Below are 27,357 nucleotides of genomic sequence, written 5' to 3'. Positions count from 1 at the left end.
TAGGCGTCCGCCGTTTTCAGTCATATGAGATTTGTACGCAGTACGACGCAGGCGCACGACACTTGGGCCGGTATAGCCTCGTTTTATTGCCACTTAACCAGTCCACCGGTACTATGTACCTAGTCTTATCTTAAGCTACTGAATGCCTACCAACTGGATTGACTGCCCCCTTGTTAGCTTAAGCGCTGATTTCATTTGTCAATTGATGACATTATCCATTTGATCCTATAAAATTAATGTTCTCTGTTTGTTGTATTGAAATAATAGGGGCTCATGCAATTCGAATGTTATTTGAAATGTGACTTAATTAATCTAAAAAACAAATATTCAACCCTCCGTATATTACATTTCTCTGCATTTTTGTATAAACTAGATAAGTACCTATGTGTGATGACAAGGTACTAACATGCTTACCAATTCATATTGAGTCACACTTGAATTTTAAAATAATTGTAAGTACATAGTACATACCACCTAATCGCCATAGCGGAAAAATATTCTTATTATATTTAAATACTTATACCTACCTACCTACTTATCAGTTTCTTACCTATTGTGGTCATATTAATATTTACTGTCACGACCTCAAACCGGTCGGTAATATACGTGATATATCACGTTAGAATTAAATAAACAGTACAAATGCAGTATTCCCAACTGTTACCAGGATTTGCACTGACCTTTATATCAATAAGACTGCATGATTTTTCTGCGAAACGATTACTATCGCTACAGCTCAGTACATTTAGATAAGTGGAAGTTAGTTTTTCATTTTTCTAGGTATATTTACTTACCTACTTTACTTCTTTCACCTATGATCTAAATGAAATTAAAATTTTGCTGATATAATTTACTTAAATTACTTATGCGGGTAAATTAGATCAAAAATACTCACTTAAACAAATAACATGGTGTCATTTAGAGCTACAAGCATAAAGTTAATGCTCTAAATTGTGAACTAAGTAGGTAAGTTAAGATTAAATTATAACTAAGACAATTACATTTAGTTATTATAAGCAGTCCTTTGTACTTTATTTCTATAATGTTTACTATTTATTACTTTTTCCGTGTACAAATACTTATAAAAAATAAGATAAGACAAATTATTGAACCAATTAAAAACATAAATTCAAAATTAATGATGTTATGAATGCATTTGGTTGTGGTTATTAAAGCCTAAGATTAACCCGTCATTCAGTGGACAATAAGCCAAAAAAATATTTTTTATGATGTATACTGCAAATAAAATTGTAAATATTATAATATAACAAGTATACATGACAGGTAAGTTTTATTTATAAAATATAATTTATTTACATAATATGTAAAATAGATATAGTACCTATATGATGCTTACTTTATTCGCATCTATGATGATGAACAGGTAGAATAGTAGCTTAAATTCACAATTTGCATATTGCCACTTCGCGTGCTTAAAGGTAAAAGGGCATATAGCTAAGGGTTAATAGGGATTTATGCTGAAAGGGCACATAATTTTTTTTTTTTTGCCATTCGGTTTGAAATTATCTGAAACGTAAAAAATTTTTACGTTTCAGATAATTTCAAACCGAACTAAAATTTTTTTACGTTTCAGATAATTTCAAACCGAATGGCAAAAAAAAAAAATGTATGTGCCCTTTCAGCATAAATCCCTATTAACCCTTAGCTATAGGCCCTTTTACCTTTAAGCACGCGACTTGAATTTATATTCCTATATATTAAACAGCTGGTTACCTATTTACGAAGCAGGACAACTAATCACATGTCATGTTAAAACTACCTTATTACGGATTGTTGGTGCGAATGTGTAAATTATCCAGTTTATCTGATGACGATTATAATAAACCATGTATGGACGTTTAATAAACACTATATATAGGAATGAGAACAAGAGATCGTTGATTAACCCGTTGGGACGAAATCAGATGTAAAATCTTGTAGTACGCTAAACAGTTGGTCCTTTCGACCTTGTTTCTCTAATTATAGCTTGTTAGTGGGTCTAACTTTTTTTGTGGTGACGATTATGCAGCTTGGTCAATCTATAGAGGTCGTTGCAACTTATGGATACTTATTTGGGCATAAACTGACAAATATCATCTCATCGCTATGCCAGTTTTTGTAATCTTTATAAAGGTCCACATGACTAAAATATCACACACTCCTTGGTTTGACTTGTCAACGTATTGTAAGATTTAAAGTAATATATTACCAAAATCTATTACCAACTTGGCCGTACCCAAAAACTTGCTGTAATAGTATTCAAATTGACAAAGGGTATCTAAGTTACCTTTGTAATGTAATAAAATGATGTCAATTTACATTTAGTATAGGTAATTGACAAAATCCTGGGCTATGAAAAAATGTCATAATGTCTCTATCTACCTAAGGCTAAATGTGTCAATATATCTGCGATTGTTTACTTTTAATTCGTCGCTATTAAAACCTTTAATACGCATGCAATCATCCTTTTTGAAACAGTAAGTATTTTCCTTACAATACAAAAACAACAAGAATCATCTATTTCACCAGATACTGTGATAGTTCGACATCCACATAAAATAAAAGAACTTTCAAATAATAAAAAGGTACCTTAACCTTAAAGAGCCATTTTGGGACAAAATTTAAATAACAGATATTGTTTAAAATAAAACCTAGTTTTTACTTCAAGAACTGTAAAAGTGGGCCCTGATCCTGACCCAAGATTAAAAATGTAAGTATTACGCTGTTTGGTACCTACCTACTTTAAATCGTGACCATATGGTCGACCACGCCTGACCGTTTTATTAATTTCTGTATGAAAGCGCTAAGAAATTGGGAACACTGACTGAACAAAATGTACATTGTGAGTTCTTATTATCAATTTGTAACGCAAGTTATAAATGGTTATCTGATATGAATGGCACGAAAAGATATATTTCGTAGGAAGCTAAAAATATATAAGGCTTTTACCGATAGTTCAAACTAGCGGTCAAGTAGCTTATTGGCAACACGGGATATACAGGGTGAATTTTTCAAACAGGCCTTCAGGGCCAAATCCGAAACTATAAGGATTAGCGAAAAATGATAAAAACTAAAACTGCATCCTTAGTTTTTTAAAATCTATTTTTCCCTAGCCGCAAATTGAAAGAGTTCTCCGCAAATTGAAAGATTTTGAAAAAAAAAAATACACCCTCTATATTATTCCACTATCTGATAGTGTTGCTTATAAGGATCAAATGCTGGGAAGTAATGTTATGTGACAAATTAAAGGTAAAGGAGGATTTAGCCCTGAAGGCCTATTTGTGAAAATTCACCCTGTATATAAATAGTAGCTACCATGAGGGAATGATGGCAGGCTGCATTCCGTCTCTAGAATTTCGACGATGAAAAAACGTCATCAAGAAGAAACACAAATAGGCTCTGAAATATGGCGACTAAACGAGATGTTAGGCCCACGGACCGCAATGAGAAGTCCTAAGAAGATCCGCGGGCCGCAAGAATATGGCCGTGGGCAGTCCAACGCTGGTTTAAACTATCAGAATGAGTAGATGATTATTAAGATGTAACATATGTGTTACAGAAGGCGTTCCAAAGAACCCTTTGTATCCCAGCGTCTTCTAAGAACCATATGCTTTACTATGGCAATTATAGAATACAGTAGGCTTGCTTGCTTTGAACGTGGTATTAAGTGGTAATTCTGTGGTCGCAAGTTTATTAAATTTTAAGTAAATTAAGAGGTTAAATAGGTTCAGAAACTTCAAATCCAAGGTAGTTGTAGTTCATACAAGCCGGCATATCAGATAACTTTATTACGTCGTAGTACAGAATACAACAGCGTTGTTTAAACCAAATTACATTAGGGTTCTTCAATATTCTTCTTATATAATAATAAAATATACAATACAAATGAAAATATATATAATATTATACATTTATACCATCACACTAAGAAACGTTACGTTATATGTAACTTGTTGTATACCGATGAGTTTCTACAGCCATAAATATGGTTCCTCTATAATCAGTATACGCTTAAGCCATGCAAAATTCATTGAAAAGGATCTGAGTGGCTTGAAAATTATTATGTAGTCTGGTCACGTCTCATAGCGAAGCAAGGTCTACCGCTGACATCTCTATACGACATGTCATAACACCGTAACGATTTGTGACATCTTTGGCGGCGTGGCGAGGAATTTTAACTCTGCTCCCTTCGAATTCAGTTATATTTGGTATTGCTGCTACCACAGTACGGTCTAGGTTATCAATTTACTTTTCACTATGATTGGATTGAATCTAGACGTACGACTGTAAGTCCACCAAATTTAGGGATCTTATATTACTTTTAATAAACACGAACAGATCTTTCCTATTCAGTAACGATTGACTCGGTTTCGGTCATTTCTCTGTTTAACTAACCAATCTCAGGCAGGTTATCAATCATGCAGATATGCTGCTAGGAATATACTGCAATAGACAATCGTATTTGAAACTACGATAACTTGGGATGTACATATATCTATTGAATAATATTGTTATTAAACTGAATTCTATGAAGCCTTGTAGAACGTTTCCCTTAAAATGGTCTTTGAAATGACAAGTAAGGTATGCATAATATTAAGGATAACGACGCAATCTATCTACCATATCTTATATTGGTTGGAAACTATTCGTGCAATTCTCCTAAGATTAAGGTACTTACAAAGAACCTCACACTTAGTTGTGGTTGACGTCAGATTGAAACACATTACCAGATGTCCTCACAAATGTGTTGGCGGCACATTGTTCAATGTTTACTCGCATTTAAATGAGCCACTTACGAAATATGTCAGTAGCGCGAAAATCTAACAACCGATTTCTGTGTAGCAATTGTAATTGACAGTCATACAATACATTGTCGATACTTTTTGCACAGTATTTGCCCACGTACAAGCTACTTCAGCAATGCAATTTACACACAAGACTAATAAAGGTTTTGAAAAATTACATACAGCAGCAATATTTTTACAACATTATTGCAGTCAAATTGCGTGGATGTAACTGTCGTTTGAGAGAGGACTGTTTGCATCATTCTCAAAACTTGTTGATTTAACATTAACCATAAAAAGCAAGAGCCCTCGAGTCCGGAATGGGCCTTTTCTTTAATTTCGTTTTGATAAGACAAGTACGGCTAAGGATTGAGTCATACGACGTGTAGGCATTGGGTACCTTGAAATGATTTTTGAAATTAGTTTGGGCTAGTTTTGCTCGTTTGTGGAAGAATTACGATTTGGTGTGCCAGATTGTTTTATGGTTTATTTGACACGTCGTCCCAGCGTGAACGACTAAGACTTGACGAAAATATCGACGGCAACTGACATCAGACAGGCGGAGCGTATCGCGTTACGCCGAAATAAGTGCTATTTTAGACGTTGGAATAAACGACAACGCGGACTATAGAGCGGGTTCAGCCGGTTTTTAAATCTTTGCATTATCAACTGGGGAAGAGAATAATGGTTTGCACGCATTATAAACATAATTTGAAATTGTGCCAAAACAATTTAACGATTGTGCTATCCTCGATGGATTGGTTGCAGATTTACAATATTTAGAACATAGCCGACCGACCGTGGCTAAAAGTAATGAAACTGACCATATTTGCATACTACAGAACGTCAGAAGTTTCAAAACAATAATGCTATGATAATAACATGCCAACAAAGAAAATATACAAATTCATCAATCCAAATATTTGTTTACATTGATATTGATAAGCATAACATGAATTGTGCAATACAAGATAAAAGGCATCAATGAACTACCTATCTATGATTTTATTGGTTTAAGTGTGATTTGAACAATGGGGCGGCTAATAAAATGTCAGATTTACTGATAAGTGTTATCTCCATTGTAACTCGTACTCAACGAGCAGATTAAAGCCTGATAAGAGATAAAAATGCGTTTACCAACCTCTTAATACACGAAGTAGTGGTATTTTATTCAGCAAAGTACGTAAAGAGAAGGATATTTCTGATTACTAGAATTAGGTACCTATATAACATGCAACAAAGTTGGAAAGCGAAAATGGAAAAAACAATAAACGCTATTTAACTTTAACATACGATTTTGAGATATAATTATACAGGTTTTGACCAAGTTAATTTAATTCAACTGAACCAATAGGAAATTAAATAATATTATTGCAATTACTTCTACTTGAAGCGTAGGCGCTACCTACTTTTGATGTTTATAGTTCCGCAACCCTGCAGCTAAACTGAGCCTTAGTAGGGTCATTATAAGGTTGCTTAGTCGTGATTAGGCATTTGCACCCACGTCGATGACCAAATGAGGGTAAGCCGTGGGTAGCTTGGAGGTGTAGGAGCCAAGGCTGTTCCAATCGCTCTCAAACACGTCGTTACATGCTGTGGGTTGCTTAATTAAAACCATTTAAAACAGTCATCGATTTTACATGATATAAAATGTCAACCGACAGGACCGAAGTTGGCACCGTTACCTAATATGGCGCTTACCACAAATCCGATGGTACCTACCGAACGACGTATGACTGTTTGTTGTTATGAAGTCGAGAAACCAGCTTTCTTAGTATTACAGAAAGGTGGCAGAGAGCAAATATTAACACGCAATTCATTATCGCCCGGCCTCGATAAGGCTGCACTACATCTCTTAGAAAACTGGTTCATGCAAGACTCCTATTCTTCGTCCGTTCCCACGACACTGCTGCTATAAGTATCAACGCTTGATCTTCAGCGACGCGATCGTTCAGCTAATGAGAGATAGTTTTCTATGGTCGTGAAATAAGATGCTAAGCGTCATTAGTAATCAGCGAACAATGGGTGTCTTAATCGCTTCTCAACATCTTCTTTAAGTTAAACCCTCTTGATGGCTTTCAAGGAATTTGGACCGAACAATAACATAGAAATACACGTGTATAATGCTGTCGTATTATGAGAGCGGCGATTAAGCCTGCGACACCTACTCGGAATACCAACGAAAGCGGGTGACCGTCGCACGATTGTACTTGAACGCATAAAGAATGCGTTCGGGAAGGGAGCGTGGGCTGCTCTGTAATTTGAAATGAAAATCGATCGCTTTACAGTGTGGAGTGAACCTGTCCTGTGGGTGTGACGCCTTGGCCTACGCGCAATAGAGCCTACTAAAGTTTTAAAAAGTTTCCAGCCGGTATTTGGGCTCCTACGCAATGTTTTATGATTTATTGAATTGATGGCTTTGTTGTACTCATCTATTCTTCGATTTAGTAGTAACTTATCCATGTAAAAGTAATAAAGTCATTTCCTATTGTAAAAAATAAGATTTATAGTAGAAGCCTATATACCTCTACTTACCAGTATGTCGCAAATGTTGCTATTATTCAATTACTATAATAAAAGTAATTAGGTAATTAAGATACAAAAACAACAAGTTCTAACTTACATTCATTATACATTGAGCGACTACTTAAACATGTATAATGGTAAAGCTCTTATGCATATTCAGTTACAACTAGCGGTTAAGGAATAAGATTCATTTGTCGTACATTACTTAATAAAAAGGTCGAAGTAGAAGCGTGGGAGTTGCAGCCCACGGCCGATGACAAGCTGGATAGGCTCGCTTGGTTTAATTGTAACCTTACGCTTTGTTTGAATGGCAGCTTAGTCGATCATAGCTTTTGTAGGCAACGGCGCATGGAACGTGCAAATTGCTAATCTTTGTCGAGCATTAACGAGTTTCTCTTAAGAATCACGAGTTACAATAATAGACAAATTTGAACACGGTTTGCCTGAATGCCCTTAGAGCTAAAGCTATGTAAACATTATCGATAAGTTAAAGAGTTCCCTCATTACTCTGTGATCCTCACACAATCCGGCGGATGCCTCGTTATCTTTCAAAAATGGAATGTGGGTGCGTTGTGAGAAACGGACGTTATGCAAGCCCTATTCTCAAGGATGCAAGGAAGAGAACTGTTAAGATAATTTTAACACATGACTTTACCTAGAAATGAAACAGCAAAATTGACGTTGACTGTTAGAGTTAGATCTAACTGTAGGTGGATTAGAATATGTTTAACAAATTATAATGAGCAAAAGTCCATGTCATATGTGAGTGACCACCACACACGCCTACCACTTAACCTTAGTACCAACGTGTAGGTAGAGGACATTGCCTAATTTCATTGCGAATAACTTATATGCACATATATTTACGGCGATTGGGCGGTGTGAAACGGTTGACCCACTTATCACAATGGGCGAATAAATCTTCATGTTTAGACCAAAAAGGTTTCGTTGTTTTATTGATGACAATGTAGGCGACAGGCAATTGATATCGGACACTAGTTTCTACTTGATTTACGTCTGTAACCTTGATGTGACAACGGATTTAGTTGCGTATTGTCTTAAGTCCACTGCTAGATTTATTTCTTTAGATAAACGTAATTTATTATATCATGGAATTGTAAATTAAAAAACACACGTTTCAAGCACTTTCGTTCCAGTTGGAGGTACTGTCGTAGTTGACATTTGTTTCGAAACTGATAAATATGTTGCTGATGTTATCTGGTCTAGTAATGACGTTATGGAACTCAAAAGTTCTCAAGAAGTAACAACAATCAATAAATATGAATAAAATAATCTGTTTTTGGTCGGAAATAATTCTGATGATGAACGGATTGCTAACTTGTGGAAGTAAAATATTTTGTGACACAAAATTAAATTAACGTAAAATAAATTTGCATATTGATTTTACACAGTAAATAAATGGCAGTGAATTTATTTCAGCATTTGTCGCAAAGATTATGTTATTGGAAAAAGCCGTAACACATTATATAACTAAAGGATTGTCATCAATAACTTTCTACCCATTAAAATTCGACTTGTACGACTTCGAATGTATGGTCAAATTTCTTTTTGCTTTCGTATTATGATGCAGTCGTTGCAATATACATGTTATTGTAACTTGCTTGAAAATTGTAATGAAAAATTCAAAAAAACGTACCACGTAATTACGTTGTGATCGCATCTTCCGTTAGAGATGCCTAAGACAAACATAAGATAAGGCTTCATTATTCTTGACATCTATGGTTGAAACATTATCAGCAAATCAGTCCTTATAAATAAAGGGAAACTGAACATCCCTCATTCTTATTTTAAAATTTTATTAAAAATCCTTCATACTTCTAGGGATGACAAAGTCGGTAACTGATATTTTGATTGTTTGTCGTTTGCGTAACTTCTCACTTGTATAAATAATTGTTAATTTAAATGAAAGCATGACTCCAGCTTTGTTGCTGTTGGTTCAAAATAGACACATGTTAAGTCCACAAAGACAGAGACCGTTGCTTTCCATGGTAATGAGTTGCAGGCAATAATTGTGACCATTCCTTTTCATACAAAAATAAATTACGTAGGTTAATCATTGTTGACATTTCCAAACTGCTCGTTCTGGAACAGTTAGAAATTATTTTATTTGCACTATTTACCCATTGTGTGGTGCGATAACGCCGCGAGTCAACCTTCACGCTTCGCTATGATCGAGACCACGTACTGCGCCCGCGCATGCTACCTGACATGCTATTCATTGGTCACAACGATACCTTGTAGTTAATCATTTATTCTATCGCAAATGTATGCTAATCGCTTTGCATATTATTATAAACTAGCTCTGTCTTACGGTTTCTCTCGCATAAGACAATTTATCGCGTATACAAATATGATATCATGGTTGCAAAGTAACTGTTATTAGCTTGAGTGTAACTCGAAACTAGTTTGTTAGTGGACACATGATTCGATAGATTTTAACGGAAATCTTAAGGTACAGAAATTACCATGGAATAAAGTGAGTTTATAATTTTCGGTCGAAATACTTTTCATTGTTTTATGTACCAGAATAATAAGACTTCATATAACATACATCATTCTTAAATATTATAGTTATATAAAACAGTGTCATAAGAAACTCTTCTAATCCTCCTTTTTTGCGTTATACCTAGTATTCTATGTTAAAACGTTTCACTCAGTTTAAGATAAAACGCAGCCGCTGCTTATTTTACTAGCACGGTAGGAAGTAGCTAATGGCTTATCTGGTGCTTACAATTCGATAGCGATTAGTTTACCCTTTCCACAAATTAATTTGGTCAAAGACCTCGCCCACGTGCACCGTTTTCGTGTTTTCTGCATAATGTTTGCGCCTGTTGAGTGAAAACCAAAATGTTTGGCTATTTGATTTCGAATATGTCGTTATTCGCCCATTTGGGGCCGGTCCAGTTATTCAACTTTCTACAAATGCATGTAGGTGGCGACATCTATAACAACTCCAGTCGCAGCGACAACTTTATAGCGAATTAGCGCCGTAACAGCTTCCTTTATGTGTAAAACTAAAAAACACGGATCCTAAATACGAAAAACAGATTCGGATTAAGAGGATGACGCTAACGAGCGTAAACGGGGTTATGACATCAACCTCGAAGCATGGCTAAGTTTTTTCACACAGCTTCCCGATTCGCTTTCTATGATCGATGGGTAAGGCGTCACTAACGAAGAACACAAACATTCAATGTTGAAAGTGCCTCTGTTGCGCCACATGGTGTGGGATGTGCTGGCGCCGGTCGGCCGCCGGCTCTAGTGTGGACAAAGCTTAAGGGTTCCATTCATTTCGCGTTAAGCAATTTGGTGAACGCACAATGTTTACCGATTCATTCATGCGCTTGTGCAATGGCCGCTGCCCGTTCTAACTAAGCGTCGTAAATTCATCGATTGTCAATCAGTATACGTATTTTAAAAGGAAATTGAATTTTAAATTGAATTTGAATACAGATTAGAACAACTACGGTTTCATTTCATATCTTTGGCCTTGACTCTATGATAAATATGTTTGGACACTTTAATATTCTAATTTACCGATTGTTTGACCCGTGGCTAAAAATGCCATGCGTGATTCTGTGAGTCATCACAGTGAAGTTAGCTTTTTGTTTCCATACTTATATAGGAGCTGTATGATTGATATCATCTCTCTCTTCCTAACCTATTATAAATATTGCTATCACTGTTTGCCCAACTCGCGTCCATGTGCTTACCCACGCCGCGTCTGCGTCATCTGCTAATTTAATTATTTCTAACTTTAAGTATTTGTAAATAAGTGTGTATTGATCTCTATATTTCAACTTGATAGATTTTATGATTGTTAACAATCATACTGCAAATTGTTTTTTTAGTAGATATTTTTATACAATATGTCCAGTGCTTGCATTTAATTTTAGTTGTATATCTTAAACGAATTCGTAGAACAAAAACAATGGTTTTACATTGATTTTTAGATTAGAATTTACATAATATATTGGTCTTAAAATCATGAAAATAAAAATTTTAGATTTTGCTGTTTTATATAGCTACTGGCTCCATTACTATAGACAAAATGTAAAATAAAAAGTCAGAAATTATTATTATCCAATAAACTGCAATTGATTATGAATTTGTTATTGATTGCCTCAGTACTTGAGCAAATTATGTTTATCTTGTTAGCGAACCTGCCCCAATACAAAAAGGTCGAATGCGCATATTCGATAATAATTTACATTACTGGCCTATTACGTAATGTCCTTTGATAATATAACTAATTCTGTTTATCGAAAAGTCCGATAGTTACTCTTGCTTGTAATATAAGCACTTATAGAAAATTGTTCAATTAAAATACTTATTTTTATTTTCCATATTTTATAACTTCTGAGATTGCTCATAGACTCACTATCAGCGTTTATTGTACTTAATTTAAGATGCCTTTCCTTCTCACTCTTATAGTTTTTTATTTCTTTCTTTTTTGGTTAACAATAATATAAATGATTTTTGTATAGAATGCATCGTCATTAAATATTGATAATATGCGTAAGAATACGTGCTCGTGAGCTCGTTGGATAAAGTTTAGCTTGTGATATTGTTTTCAGAACCGGATCTATTTTTATTTAAAGAACAAAGTCATTTCTCAGCGTTAGCAAGAAATAGTCTTTGAAATAAGAAATAACCTTTGAGATATTCTATATTCGAGAAATGTAAATGATTTTAATAGAGTCAGTTGCATCTGGAGTTCCGCCAAATTCGTATAATTGGGTCGTTTATATTGCATTTCTCACATATTTTCATCGTAGGTACCCGTTTTAAATTTCATCAACGCAACAGCGGATTAGGTATTTTCGTGGTTCTACCGAATAAAATGTAACATTTTTAGAATAGTATGTTCGTGAAATATTTTAATGTCCAGCGTGGTCCAGCCTTCGTCGGTTATTATTAAAATAATTTACCGGTGATACATAACTTGTAGAGACACTGTATTTTTAGGAGATAAGTTCCAGTTCTCCTTATAAAAATAATTCCTATCATCTTATTTAAAATCCATTATTGGTATATATCAATCTATGACAAACAATGAAAGATCTTTCTTGGGTTTTGAAAGCCTTATATGTAAGGCTGATACATAAGTCTACGTCTAATTCTTAAAATGATCTAAACCTTTTAAAATTTCGTCTCTGTAGCTTCATAGTTATCAAATAAAGTCCATTACAAATTCAAACCCGCATGCGATATTATCGACCTCTCCTGCATTACATTTGATATTTAACGGGACTTTTGTGTGTGTAACGATAAGCGATAGCACCCCACTCACAATTCCTACCGCTTTGACTTCATATTGATTGTTATCAAACATTTAATTTGTTTAAATTTTCAATTTGTCAATAGGGAAAAAAATCGGTTTCTACATTTGTCCTCAATAGCCAGTGGTAATATTTTGCCTTCATTATACCGCAATTACTTTTTCCTCTTACGTTGTTTACAATCGCCTCTTACAATGCCTGCCTATAAGTTGGTAGTAAGTAGGTAATCAGTATCTTTATTTTCTAACTAACCTTGACCAATTGAATCCTGTTTAAAGTGCGTCTTCTGAGCCAATGCCAATATAATCCTTTCCTTATCGATTAAAATTACCTTTATCGTGTGCCAGCTCCACATACATCTCACAATGACACAAATACTCCATGTTAGGAGCTACAGACGCACACAGACAAAGATGCAGACATCTAAACGTGGTTCATTCAATTCATCATTTAGATGTATGTATCCAGCCCTCTGCATGACAAACTAGTATGATGCCACGCTTCACGTCAAGTATTACTTACTATAATAAAAGCGTAAAATTAGATCAAATATAATCTAAGATACGCGTTACTAGAGATATTTCAAACTCCGGATGGAATTCTGTAACGAGTTGCCCAGAGCTCTCTTTAATATTCCTTGAAGATGAATGTGTAATGTCCAGAACTGAACCTTATACAGATGAATCGTGGTTGGTATTACATTGAAAGTTAACTCGGGAATAGGACTAAATATGATTTAATTGGCTTTTTAATGACATAACGTTGGTTATTTATAAAACATCTGGACGCGTGTGCTACAGGGATACACTTTTTCTAAATGTCTTTGAGGAGTTTTGTAAGAAGTATACTAATAGAAAACGATTTCATATAGTACACATAATTTGATCCCAGGAGTTACATGAAAGGATTATAGATATAATATAAAACGTATCGTGTAATATACACATAGGCGAATGCTTTCGGTTGGAACTTTGTTCAACACACTGCCGTGTCTTCAGATTTTATAAAATAATGATGGGATGACTACTTCGATGACTAATCGACTAGAACGAAAACATTTTTAAAGGTGTACAGAAAAATAAATTTGAGCTAGTTGTTTACATGTTGTAATATTAATCTACAATTATGAATTCTTTACTTAAATATTTTTTATTGTATTTAAATCTGTTGGATAAGTACCTAATTAGTTCTGAATTCACAAATGTGTTTTTGATATGCTTAAACACTAATTCTCACGCGGTATATTGTGTGCTTAAAAACAATATTCGCGCAAAACAGCGGTGGGCCGACTGCAACTATAAAAGGCAAAGGCTCAGCCCGCTAAGGGTTCGTGTCGGAGCAGTGAGTACCGGAGAATAACCGGTAAAAGTTATCGGAAAAGATCGAATAAAAACCGATAAATATCCGGTTAGAATATCTTAATAATATACCTATTACCGTATCGTAATGGGTATAAATAAGCGATGAAATAACTTTTACGTGATGTAGTTTATGTAATAAGCATTCGAGATCACATTACTGAAATTTTCAGTTTAAAACCAAGTTACTGAGCAAGGCGGGAGTGATACCGTCTCAAGGATAACACTCAGATGTATGGTCACACCGGATCGTCTAATTTATAAAATAAAGAAAACTGCTTCCTTTTAACGTATAAAAATTTGTAGCTCTAAACAAAGACAAAAGTTATATAACGTATGAAATACGAAATATGTGTTTAGTTATAGAACTCAGAATTTTGTTTGTTCTCAAAATCAGTTAAATCTGTGCAAAAGGGAGTCAACATGTTTCTGTGATTAGGGGTCGTGACTCTGCGGTAGAATTGTCTTAGCAAAAACAATAGGGTGGTTTACAGTTCGCTTCCCCTCGCGCAAGACAAACAAAATGTGCACACCAGCTGTTTAAGTTTTATTGCGAGTCTGAGCTAATTTCTGTGAACTAATATATCCATTTTTGTTTCAGGTACGTCAATTCATTCCACATTTGAGCCTAAGAATACCACGTGTTCTGCAACGGTATGAAGTAGAGAATTAGCTATCTCGCTTATTTATTTTTAAAACGAATGCGATAGAGCAAAGAGCCTCTATTTGGAATCAACATTCAATCTAACAGCTTAAATGTTTTCTTTCTGAGACCACCTGCAGAGCTCACTTACAGTCCAAGACATAATATTCAAATAGACGCCTAGTAGGTAATATTTTTTCATACCCAAAATTATTTATTACTCGCGTTATGCGGGCAGAGAAGATTGTAGGATTGGCCAAGGTATGCGAAAACGAAGTTTCTCATACGCTTTGACTAACGTACAAGTATTACAATATGCTCTAATAATGGTAAGAGTCTATGTGCAGTCTATGTCCCGTTTATACCCCATTGCTGGACACGGGTCTCTCATTAAAACTGCAATGGCCCTGGAGCTTCCCATACAACGTTGGTTATTTATCAACATGTGTTGAAATTACCCGTCAAGGTTCGAATATGAGTACGGGTCACTCGAATGAGATGAATATCTCCACACCGCCTTCTAAGTTTCTTGTCTTTGTTGAGCGCTTAAGGCAAACCATACTCCCTTCAGCAGTCTATTAAAAACAATTTTAACGTAACCTCACCTAACCCCACCTAGTGACTTAACTACGATTGATATTTCCTCCAGAACACCAGATAAGCCCACGATCATTAAGTCCACAACAATGCAAGGCGGGGTTGCCAACGCAATAAAAATTACAAGATGCAGGATGGGAGCGCCTAATGGTTGGTACTTGTCCCCAATCAATGAACCGCGGTAAATGTACGCTTGCTTTTTAAATGACAATTACGACATTTTGTTTCGTTAGCTGACATAAAATTAACCACTTTTATCTTTGTTACTTAAGCTAGGAAAGTTAATGTATTCTTCTTTTTGTTTTTGTAAGTTTAGATGTTGATTGTAAGTAGAACCCGTTATGCTTCGCTCCTGCTCTTCGTCGTGCGGCATTGTGCTCTGATTCGAAGGGTGTGGTAAAGAAAAAAATACCTCAAGAACTACTTAAAACGATTACAAGAGGCATCGGACTTAGTCTTCAAGGGTAGCAACACATCTGTGACTGATCTTAGGTAGGACGTCAATTTTAGTTTGACTATGGCGGTAGTGACCACTTTCCATCGCTTACGATTTCATAGAAAACAGTATTAGTGTGAGTCATATAAAACTCAAATGTTATGAACTTCAAATGCACCTATAATAAACAAAAAAAATGCGACTTTCCGAAAATTTCCACTGATCTTCAGTAACAAATGCGTTTTAGAACGCCAACACCGCAACAGCGTGACAATTAGATTTACATATTTGTAAGATTTTTATTGCTTCACTGGTATTTTAGTATCTTCTGTTGTGAATATTTTCTGCAGTTGTCGCTTCGTAATGCATAAACATTCAACAGAATCGTTTCGTTGCAAGTCGAATTGCGTTAAGACATATTTACGAAGGAAACGCTGTCCGCGACAATAATTTATTCGTATGTAAGAACAGATTTAAATAGTTCCCCGAAAATATAATTCGCTGGTTTAGATCTACGATCATACATAGGAAAGAAAATAAATTAATACGCCTTTAGCAGAAACGTGTTGAAATTGTATATTACATGTTGCACATAACTATGTGCTGGTTAGTCTTCTATTAGAAATATACTCATTATATCGATACATACATGTGGTTGCTTAATAAGAGGTTTAACACTCTTATGCGGAATAATACATAACAATACATAATAATACAACTTGCCCCTATACCCTGGTTACCATAAATAATGGTCTTTTGATCATTATTTTGGCCCAATACCTCTAGAAGAGTGATATCAAGGAAAAATAATTACATCCGTCAAGTTAGGTTAAACTTATTCAACATGAGCCAATGCAAACATATAAGAAATAAGGCAAAATACTATTTACTTTTTGGTGCTACACACACACAATTTGATTTGTGTAGTATTCATACACAAAATAACATGTTTAACATACTGTTTAAATAAGTTTTTCTTCACGAGACGTAGGTACATAATATACATATATGTGAAGAGAGCATCGACTTTACATAACACACAACTCTAAATATCATCTGTCCACAAAGCCAGAGCCGCTCATAAAACCGTGTAACCCAGTGCAACATTTGCACTGATTCGTGGCCGTTCGTCTGACACGGTATGCATTTTGACAAGTTGCCATAGCGGCTTCAGCGATCCATGACGACTGAAGCCCAAAATTGTTTTATGTAATGAGACTGTTACGTCGATAAACAATATTCTGTCCATCATAATTCTTATCTAAGGAATGACGAATGCGGCGGATGATGGCGGTGTGTGAAGATTCGACTGGTGGCCAAGTTTTTTCAGGGTTGTAATAACATGTTCTTAGCTTCGTTAATTGAAATAACCGTTAGTGAAATAGCTAATTGTTAGGCGCTCCCGTATTCTGGTTTGAAGGGTAAAACACAGTTATTCGAGGCCCTCCAACTTACTCATCAGGGGTAGCAACGCGTCTGTTGCCAACCTTAGGTAGGAATCTAATCAATCGGGGGTTGATTATAATAAATTCTTGGGCTGTAGCCACTTACCAACAGGTGGATTTTATGTTCATTTGGCAATTCATTGTAATTAAAAAATAAAAACGTATATGCAGTATTTATTATAAAGATGTGAATTTGTTTCCATGGGCATACTTTAAAATACCTTCGTCAAGCTTCATGACACTGAGCTAACAAAATTTGTAGTATCATTAATTTATTATCCAATTCCCATATTCGATGGTGGTGCAGGTAACCCTAGCGGACTCGAGCCAATGACGCGAGGTTCCGGCGCTTCCGCCGCGCCCGTACCGTCGCTCGCGCGTAAACAATCACCACATTCGTTCGTCCGTTTGTTCAGATTTATTGCTTGCTTATCCCTTTTTACCCGACTGTTCAGGGTAATATTTTTTGAACGTATGTATATAGGTGTCACGCTTTAGGACGCTCTGGAGTCCAAATGCATCGACAGATTGTAAAATATAAGGTGTAGTTGGATTCATCCAAATTGTGTTAGTAACATATGCATTTTTTAAGCAGTCGTATTTTTTGTTTTTATGATTATTCTCCAGTAAAACATGGATTTGTAGCAGTAGCGTCACCGTAACATTTTTTACCTCGAAACACTGATATTATTCATAGACAGTTGATAATCATGAGAATCACTTTAATGAAACTCCCTGGCGTAAGGCGGTAACACATGAGCGACAACAAGCTTCTACATAAGCCTCTATTCCTCTCGGCGACGCAGACGTTGATGTCGGTGGCGGTGGTCGGTCGTTGGTTGTTGACGAAGAGCGTCGTCGGTCGCCGGTAGTAGCTAGTTCTTGTATTAACTCCATAACTCATCGTTTCGAATGTAATCGAATTCAAATGCATCTTCTATGCAGTCCCAATGAACACTCAATATTGAGACGAACTGCAGCCTCGTTTAATATTTAACTGGAAGATAATAAGAGGAAACATGCGTTTAACTGTCATGAATATAAACGGCGCTGATAACGACTTTATAATGTTTATTTATAGCTTGCCAATATGTTGTGGATTAACAAAAACCACAAAATCAACTCGAAAAAAATCGTACATTTGGTAACCTAAAGGTTATCGCACATACACATCCGCGTGCAGCTTATCAAATATTTTAACGATATTATGTTATACTTATTTTTCTTTATGATTGGAGAAAAAAATGCATTCTGCGTCTTAAATTGTTGAATTGGTTAGGTTAAATATTTTTTGCAGATTAATTGCGCATGAAGTGTTTTGTTTTATTTCTCATGATTCTTCTTTTCAACACCTTGCATGTTCTAAATCGATACACGTATAATTAGCACGTAAATTTGTTTGTTGTAATAACCTGTGTCCTGTTTTAAAATGTAAATAATACATATGTGTATTTTTTAAATTTAATCAAATTAATCAGAACCAAAATATATACAAATGTACTAGTAGAATATACAAATGGTCTTAGAGAAGTAATGATAGTTTTATATGTAACGGTTTATCTTGTTTAGACATTTGCTTCCTCCTCTCCGTTACTGAATAGGAAATACAGCAAGTTCTTATGGAGCAAACCTGATTTACCAATAAGGCATTATGTGCTTGCAAAATGTGAAAAAGAATTTATTAAATTGGTGTTTATTATTCATTCATATTTATTTGATTAACTACGCATATTAAATGCGTATGCGTATATGTTTGATCATTTTTTTTGATAAGGATTATCGGATATTTACAATTTTTAGTCGATTTCAATGTTTGAATAATTCTATCATCAGGCAATTAGGTAAGTTGTTGAAAATCAGACATTGTTACTATAATATATTGAACATCCCGATAGCAGACAAACTATTTCAGTTAAGATAACAGTGGAATTAATTTACTTCGAAGACCGGACGCAACGGTAAACAGTAACGAATGGGTACTGTTCGTGAATCGTATATTTACGTTGATTCAATCCGCAGATGTAGTATAATTATTTCGACCTTACACAGTTTTCTCTTGCACAGATCTCGTTCCAGGTTACGCAAGTCGAATGCGTCGGCGAAGATTTCGTCACCGCGGAAAACGCGTTGGCCCATTAAATTGTTTTATTATGAACTCGACGCCATCTTATGTATTTTTGGCTGGAGTTTGGGTGTTTATCTCCTGGGACTCTGTCCAAGGAGTAATTAGTAAGCTTAGATTTATTTTCGTTGTCCGAACGGATGTTTTGCGAAAAAATACAACAGCAACTTACACGTTTTACGAACGTCGCTTTTAGTTTCGTCTGCGACGATGCTCGATTTTCAGTTGTTGGAAACTTGACAAAAATAATCATCGTATTTTATATAGCAGCGCTATGTATTCTGACAACCTGTTGATATTGCAATTCATGAAACGAATTGACGTAGGTGAGAAATATTCTCTCGAATTCGTATCGACGATCATCCGAAATGTAGGTGAACTCGTAGGAAACATCGGCTTCCTGTGTGTAAAGTTGAACGACCGAGGTTTGTTTGTCATTCCACCTTGTCTACAAACGTTGCCCGCATCACCTGTTTCATTTTTCACTATCGTCGCAGCCGTAGACAATTGCTATTTTTATGCCAACAATATTATGAATGAGTTACCGCAAGTTCTACCGCATGGGTGAAATTATAGTTATGCACATTAAGCTGTGTCATTATTAAAGGTATTTTAAAAAAAAATCTTTATGCTAACGTAGGTTCCTTTGGAAATGGTTCATACTTTCAAAACATGGAATTATTAAGTAGGTATCACCGATAGAAGAAATTCACATACTTCTTTACGTATTTTTTTGTGAATCGTGAATGTGAATCGTATTTTTTTGTGAATTATGGAAAAATATTTATATTGGATCTTCTTTAAATTTACTTACAAATAGATATTTTTTTACTTTGACTTCTGCATTAACTTGTTGATATCATAAATCACAAGTTCCTTAAAATTGGTGCTCAACTTTGTTCCATATTAAAATCAATCTGTTTTCCTTATGATGTTTTTGTCATAACGGAAATTTGCAATTTATAAACATCAATAAGCGATAGAATTGTTTTTGTAATAGCATGTTCTAAAACTTTATAAATCTATATTTTTATGTTTATAGTTTCTCAATTTATAATAGTATTATTTAAAAGTTTAATCAACCAAGTCTTAAATACTGCACATCAAATTCCCCTCTTTTTATAAGCTTGTTTTGCCGTATTAGGTTCTAATTCCGACTATCGTGCTTGGGTTTAGTTAGCGCGATATGACTCACTGCTTGACGTCTGATGTCCACAGACTTCACACGAGTGATGTAACCTACTTTTTTGAGTTGAGCAGGGGTCGTAAACTGCCACGCACCAATCTCCGTAATAGGCAATGCACGAACTGTTGTTCCATTACGGGCCCACTTCGCAGCTTTCCAGTTTCGCGCCACACACACTGTCGTACGAATAAATTGTCGCTTAGTTTTACTGAAATGCTTCAATGATTATTTTAATTTGAATTACTAACATATGGTTTATTTCGCTAACTTATTTACAAAATTGCTGAATAGAAGAAAAACAAAACAATAATTTTAAATGATATTATTTAATAATAACCAAGGAACGATAGTTATGGTTCATGACAAAAACGTATGTATTTATTACAGAATCATTATCTACGTTTACAATCACTAATTATTTATTCCAGTACAATGTACGTACGTACTCTGCACTCATCTTCGTTTACATCAAAATCGAAATTATAGATTTAAACGTATGGCACTTTCATGGAAAATTACTTGTAAAACCGCCTAATTAAATGCCATTTACTATTAGAAATGCTCACGTCTAGATGAACAGCGTCCCGGTGGCGCGGCGTGGGAGAGTGCGGAACATCGACCCCGCATCAAACTATAAATATACTTAATCCACGTTCGTCGGGAACTCCCTGACTCGCATCTTCTGAACAGGCCTCGTTTTGAGCGCATTTTTCTACATGCCAATTTAACCCAACAAGTTCTCGTATTTATAGAACACTCGGGACAGTGTGTTACGTTGTAGCGAGATTTTAGAGAAGGAAGCAGACTCGGCGATAAAAATTCATTCGGTGATTTCATTTTATTCCGTCTAACATAAAATATAAAATAAATTATAATTGGATAGCAATGAACACATCGATGTGACTTATTTTAATACAGTTTTAGATTTGATTGTTAAGTTTATGGATTCAATGAATAAGAAAATCGGTGATCAAAATTCACTGACTTGCCATGTTAAATTGCCGAGGTCACAGTTTTTTTTATCTTACTCGAATCATTGTCCGACTTAAATTCTCGTTTATGTTTACACGTTTTCCTAACTGTACATTGAGAAAAATTACCTACTTTAAATTCGGAGTTGCACCTAAACAGGTCACTGTATAAGTGTTGCCGACTGTCGAGTCAACTGATACAATTGTTTTGACAAAGGTCAATGCCATCTTAGATGGTGATAACAATTGAATCAGTTCCACTTGCAACGAATTAATGTTAATTAAGAGGACGTGTTGTACCGAAGTATTCTACATTAATATGGCATCAGTAGTATGGAAGAACGTCTGCTCGTCTACTAAAATAGTCATTAGGATGTCCTGCTTCATGTTTTATGGTATGACATCAGCGGCGTGATTCGTTTGTGATTTTATCGCAATTTGATGACCCGTTGCGTAACTCCACAGGACTTAAGTTGCCTGTCTCAGTGCATACTGATCAACCATCTCTATTTTTTCAATCTAAGATTGACGGCCAAATTAAATTGGAATATCTCTTTGTTTTCGTATAAAAAAATTGTGGTTTTCTTTGTGTGCTGTTTAAATTTGGAAAGTTTTATTTCAGACAGGAAAAATTTGCACAAGTTTAATGTGTTAGGGTTTTATTGTAAAAAGATGGTTGAGAATCTTGGTTGAGTTCAGGTTTCAAAGCGGAACTTGGTCGTACCTGATAACTTTCCCGGCACTAGGTCAGTTCTGCACGTCTCACTTAACGGTACAAGCAGGTTGTTGCCGTCCACCGCCACGTAACAATTTGTGATTGCAGTTTTGAAACATTTATTGTAGCGATTTGTACGTGCTGTATACAACTAATTTCAACTCTATTTCTTTGGTATAAGATTTGTAAGGGATTCCGATTTAACAATATTTGCCTTGAACTTGGGTTTGTTGTAAGAAATTGCTTTTGTATCGTATTTAAATGGTCAATCTTTTTTCAACGTAACTCCTGCTATTAAGAATAAGTTCCGCACTATAATGCTTTATTAAATCGTTTTTTTTGTGTCTTTTCTTCGAATGACGCTTTGTTTGCTTTTTACGGATTTAGTTAGTGCTTTCTTGGACCGCTCTTTCGTTAATCAAAATATATTTGATTTGAATAAATACTTTTATTCTTCTAATTCTATGTTGCTATTCATTGAGACTCTTGTTTCCTTCGGTAGTTAATTGTAGCAATTTTGTCACGGAGACAAAATTCAGTGCGTGTCTTACTTCTTAGTCATTTTAATCCTACTGGTCACATTATTTCATAATAATATTTTTTCTCTCTTTGAATGATCGCATAGAGCTAAGATGATGAATTAGAATTATTTAAAATTAGATAAATCACTCATGTATCTGTACACTTGAGTTTTTCGACGATCAAAGGAGAGTATTTTTTTCATCGTATGTCTTTGTGTATGTCAATTACATGTGTATGTGGGAGGATGACATCATTGTAGAAGCAAAGGCGAAAATGATTAGTAATAAAGTAAATACAAATGCTTATTATATTATTATATGACAAATCAGTGTATATTATCTGGATATTTTACTATACATATTATATATTGTTTAGTATTATTATAAATCTTTTGATGTCTAGTGTATTCCGGTTATTATTATAATATCGACCTTCATTCCGCATTATATCCAGTTGCGGAAAAAAACCTGTGCTCAGCAGTGGGACATAATTTTTTTTGCAGCTACATTCAGTTAATAACATTCTTTTAAGAAAGCTGCAACTGCCTTTTAAATTTGAAGTGTTCAAGTTATATGTTAGGCAGTCAGTTATTTTTAAAAAGCAATTAACACATATTCATTACAAGTAAAATTTGGTATCGTCAAAAACGCCGCTGGTCATAACGGTCGTTAATTAACAACCCTGCACTTCCAGTAAGTCATCAGTCATCGGCAGTAAATGAGTGTCGACAATGTCTTGCAAAATGAATTTATAACCATTTTACCATACATTACTCGTGATTCACCCAGATATTGTGGCTTCAACGATTTACGTTTAACATAATAAAGTTGAACGCTTGACAAAAATGTTTCGACTTTTTGTAACTTGCGTAACAAGCTGGAAAAATGGTAATATGTAGCTCAAATTCACAAACCAGAATGTATCGTTATATTTATGTTATAGTCCGCGTAAAACTGCTAGTCCTCTCTGAATATAGAAATGAATTGCGTCACCATAGCAAATTGTATGACCTGCTCCTAACTACACCTGCTCGGAACAACTACAGAGCGGACTAGCAGTTTGACGCGGACTATACCAAAGATACTAGAAATAATTGAAATAATAATATGTAAGAAACCGATTTGGTACTCTAGTATAATTAAACAAATTCAATGTGTCTAAGTGCTAGAGAACACATAGATTCGTGTAAACACATTAGCGAAATAGCACATGTGTTCATTTGTGTGTTCATCAAAGCGCTCATTCATCTTATTCAATCCAAGTTGGAAGCTCGTTGCTTAGTGACGTCACATGTTACTTTGTATGAGGTAATTTCGTAACGTATAAAAACATTTAGGTAAACCCTCCCAATTCATTACGAAATAGTCATGAGTCATTACAAGTTTGACGTTCGTTCCCGAAAACAATTTAATCGACCATGTTTTAAATTTTATTTGGAATTGTTATATATTTAGGTTCATTTTTATGAATTATAAGTTTGTTGTGCCACATACGTTTTTGAATTGTTGACCTTCTTTCTGAAGTTAATGATAAGTCACTAGCAGTCATGGACATTTTGAACGAACCTCAAAAATATTGTGGTCCTACTTTAGATACGCCACTGTCGTGCGGCAAGAGTAAATTGGAATGCCTCATTGTAACGCGTCTGCACTTATTGCCTTAACATTCCCTTCAAGGCAGAACAAAGTAGTGCTTATCGCTGTTTTGTTTTAAATAATACCATTATTAAATAAGCAAACCACTGTTAAATAATTTATTAGAACATTGATGTCTGACCGTTAGGTAGTAGTTTTCATAGTATTGTTATTATCATCATCCTTATAAAATTTATTTTTTTAATTCCGTATTTTGATATAGAGTACGATACTGGTTTTTCCAATGTAGGAAATGAGACAAATAAATTACATTGGATTTAAATTACCCTAAATGAAGTATTAATCAAACAAGAAATACCCGAGTCTAAGATGTCATCCTTATCTTAACAGAGTTTGTTTAAAACAATTGATTACGTCCTGTCTTTTAATAAGGAAATTATTATAATATTTGTCAATCTTCGACTATTAAATGAAATGTTTATTGTACAAATACGTAAATTCCATTTAAAGACTATTTGTCATAATTTCATAAAATATGTCCATAACGCCTTGGGTACTGCACGGAATGTCCGCTAAATTTCAAATCGCTTGCTCCAACCGGAGATGTTATGTTAGTTGGCTTCGGAACTATTTTAAAGAAATACACATATAGGTAATTGCGAATATATTTTGATGTGCAAGAGCATATTTCGATGTTACGGAAATTGTTTCATCATTAGTTGATTTATGGGCCAATTAGAATTATGATTAGGTCAACTTCATTATAACTCAAGACGTGTGCGCTCATAATATCCGCCAAGATATTATAATTACAAATTTACTGGGAATTGGGTTTATGTACAATGTCTGTCACGTTTCCAGGAAAATAGTCATAAATAAAGTGACCTAAAATGTGTCGAATACAGAAATATAGACGCTATAATTTTGATAGAGTTAACTGAAAATGATGTTTTAAAATTGTGCACTATATTACGTATTACTATTGCACAATTAATAGTGATATACATACAATACAATAAAACGGTATAATCTCACAAATTAATTTGTTAATCTTTTACATTTTGTTCATGTTAATCTACAACAGAATGCATAGAATGTATAATGAAATGGAGGAAGATAAAACCGAGCTAAAATAGATTGAGAACGACTAAGAAATATAACTTCCTACCGCTTCTTTTCGCGGCATACATTAGTCGAAACGTTGAAATATTTTCGATGTCAGTTGTTTGAAGATTGTTCATCCTGTTTTTTTTATTTCTGCATTCTAATGTTTGACCAAATTCCTCTTGCATTTTTAGATCATCATAATATAAAAAATATGTATTCTTTATCAATAGACGTACTGACATTTACTGTGTAGCTAATGACATGCACGCTTATGAACAAGTAAACTTCTCCCCAAAAATAGATGTCCATACTCATTTTAATTACTAACCGAGTATCAAATTAGCAATCGGAATCGATAATCTTTTCCCTGTACCCGTATACCGTTGTTACCGTACCATGCGCCTTGTAGCATAATTTTAAATTTATTAAACTTTTTGTGAGTTTGAAATCTTGTTGGACATTAATTTAAATGCAAGATACGTAAGTGTAGAAGCAATCTTTGTCTCTTGCAAAAGAACTGGTTACACAATCTTAAGCTAGACAAAGGGACAATTTTTTTCCCGTTTTTGTTCTCTTAATACGATGCGTTCTTGTACCATGTTTCTCTTTCCTGTCGTTGTTTTTCTTGTCGTGCTTACTACATTGTACAATAATTTGGATTACACAAGATCTACTTTTGATATTTGTTGTGCAAGTTTGTAATCATTTTACCTATGAGTGCAAGTATAAATGTAGAACCCGATCACATGTATCAGGATTAAGTGAGTTTCAGTGATTCATATATTTACAAATATACCCAATTCCTATTTTAACACTCACCAAAGAAAATAGGTACAAGACAAATATTTAAGAACTACATGAATTATATTGCTTTGGTCCTAATTTAAATGCGTGGTATATATTTGGCAATCAAAGATTTGTTGCCTACTTATCGTATTAATAGCCATAACTTTGCGGTCATAGTTCTAGAATTCAATCAAGAAACAAAACCGTAACAATAAAATAACTGTTCTACTTCTATTACGATTCAACCACAAGTCCTGAGAATGGCGAGAATAGGCGTTCATTGTTATCTCCGTCATTGCAGCACATTTAACCTTAACACAGTATGGTAGGATCTAAATTAAATTGTTCAAGTCTATAAGGAGCATTGTTGTAACCGTTGCACCGACATTGAATTCAATTGCTTCGGTAATAAAATCTATTTTTGGAATTCGATTGTTTATAGCTCCTGTTAAGTGTGTCGGCAGTCGGAGTTGTTGCAGACGTCTCATGTTTCAGAAGCACGGTTGGCGTTAGCGTCAATGATTAACCGCTTGTACTTAAATTTGCATCGCTTACTAAAATCTGCTGTTCTAAAATTAAAGCGATCGCTAAATTCTCATTCAAAATGTACTATATTCTTCTATTATTGCAATGAAAACAAAAGTTATCGTTATCTTTAAATCGCGCACGTAATGTTCGTAGAACTCAACGCAAAATTTGAATAAATTCTGATTAAATCTTTCTCGTCACGTTACGGGCGCGGCTGAGTTACAGTTAGTTTATGTTGACAATACTGTAGTTGTTTTATCAAACAAGATTGACTACAAACGAGCTGTATAAATAACAATTGGAAAGAAAAACATGGATGTTAGTTTCGTAGCTAACTACATCATAAACAACGGTGACACCGACCTTGCATTTATTACTGATCCTTTTATCTTCACGATCCCTGGTTATGACATAATCTGTCAGGCATTTGGTTAAGAGCATAGTATACTTTATTAGAAAAGTGGATCTATTAAGGCATACTGGGTAGTAAACAAACCAATAATAAAAGAAAATTATTATAAACAGGTATTTACACGAATCGATAAGCATTCATAAGCAGGAAAATATACCTAGTGCAAATACATATTGGATTATTTTTAATAACTGATTATTGAACTGGAGATTTGAAAACTTACACTCATATTAGGTACTGCTCGACATAACATTGCAAGTAGGAACTTAGGATTGTCCATGCAAATTAGGTTTCATAAGACTTGTGCTATTCGTCATCTTG

General features: G+C 34.7%; 1 protein-coding gene across 5 annotated transcripts in view; it reads left to right on the top strand.

Moving 5' to 3' along the window:
* Positions 1 to 27,357, top strand: part of how (protein held out wings) — a 90,470-nt gene that overhangs the window by 843 nt on the left and 62,270 nt on the right. The window lies entirely within an intron of this gene.

The sequence above is a fragment of the Epargyreus clarus genome, unplaced genomic scaffold (assembly GCF_041222505.1).
Source record: "Epargyreus clarus isolate Ecla_fem2 unplaced genomic scaffold, WU_Ecla_fem_2.2 ptg000005l, whole genome shotgun sequence".
In the NCBI taxonomy this organism is placed as follows: Eukaryota; Metazoa; Arthropoda; class Insecta; order Lepidoptera; family Hesperiidae; genus Epargyreus; species Epargyreus clarus.
Note: the sequence above shows the minus strand (reverse complement) of the source record. Positions and strands in the feature narration are given on the sequence as shown.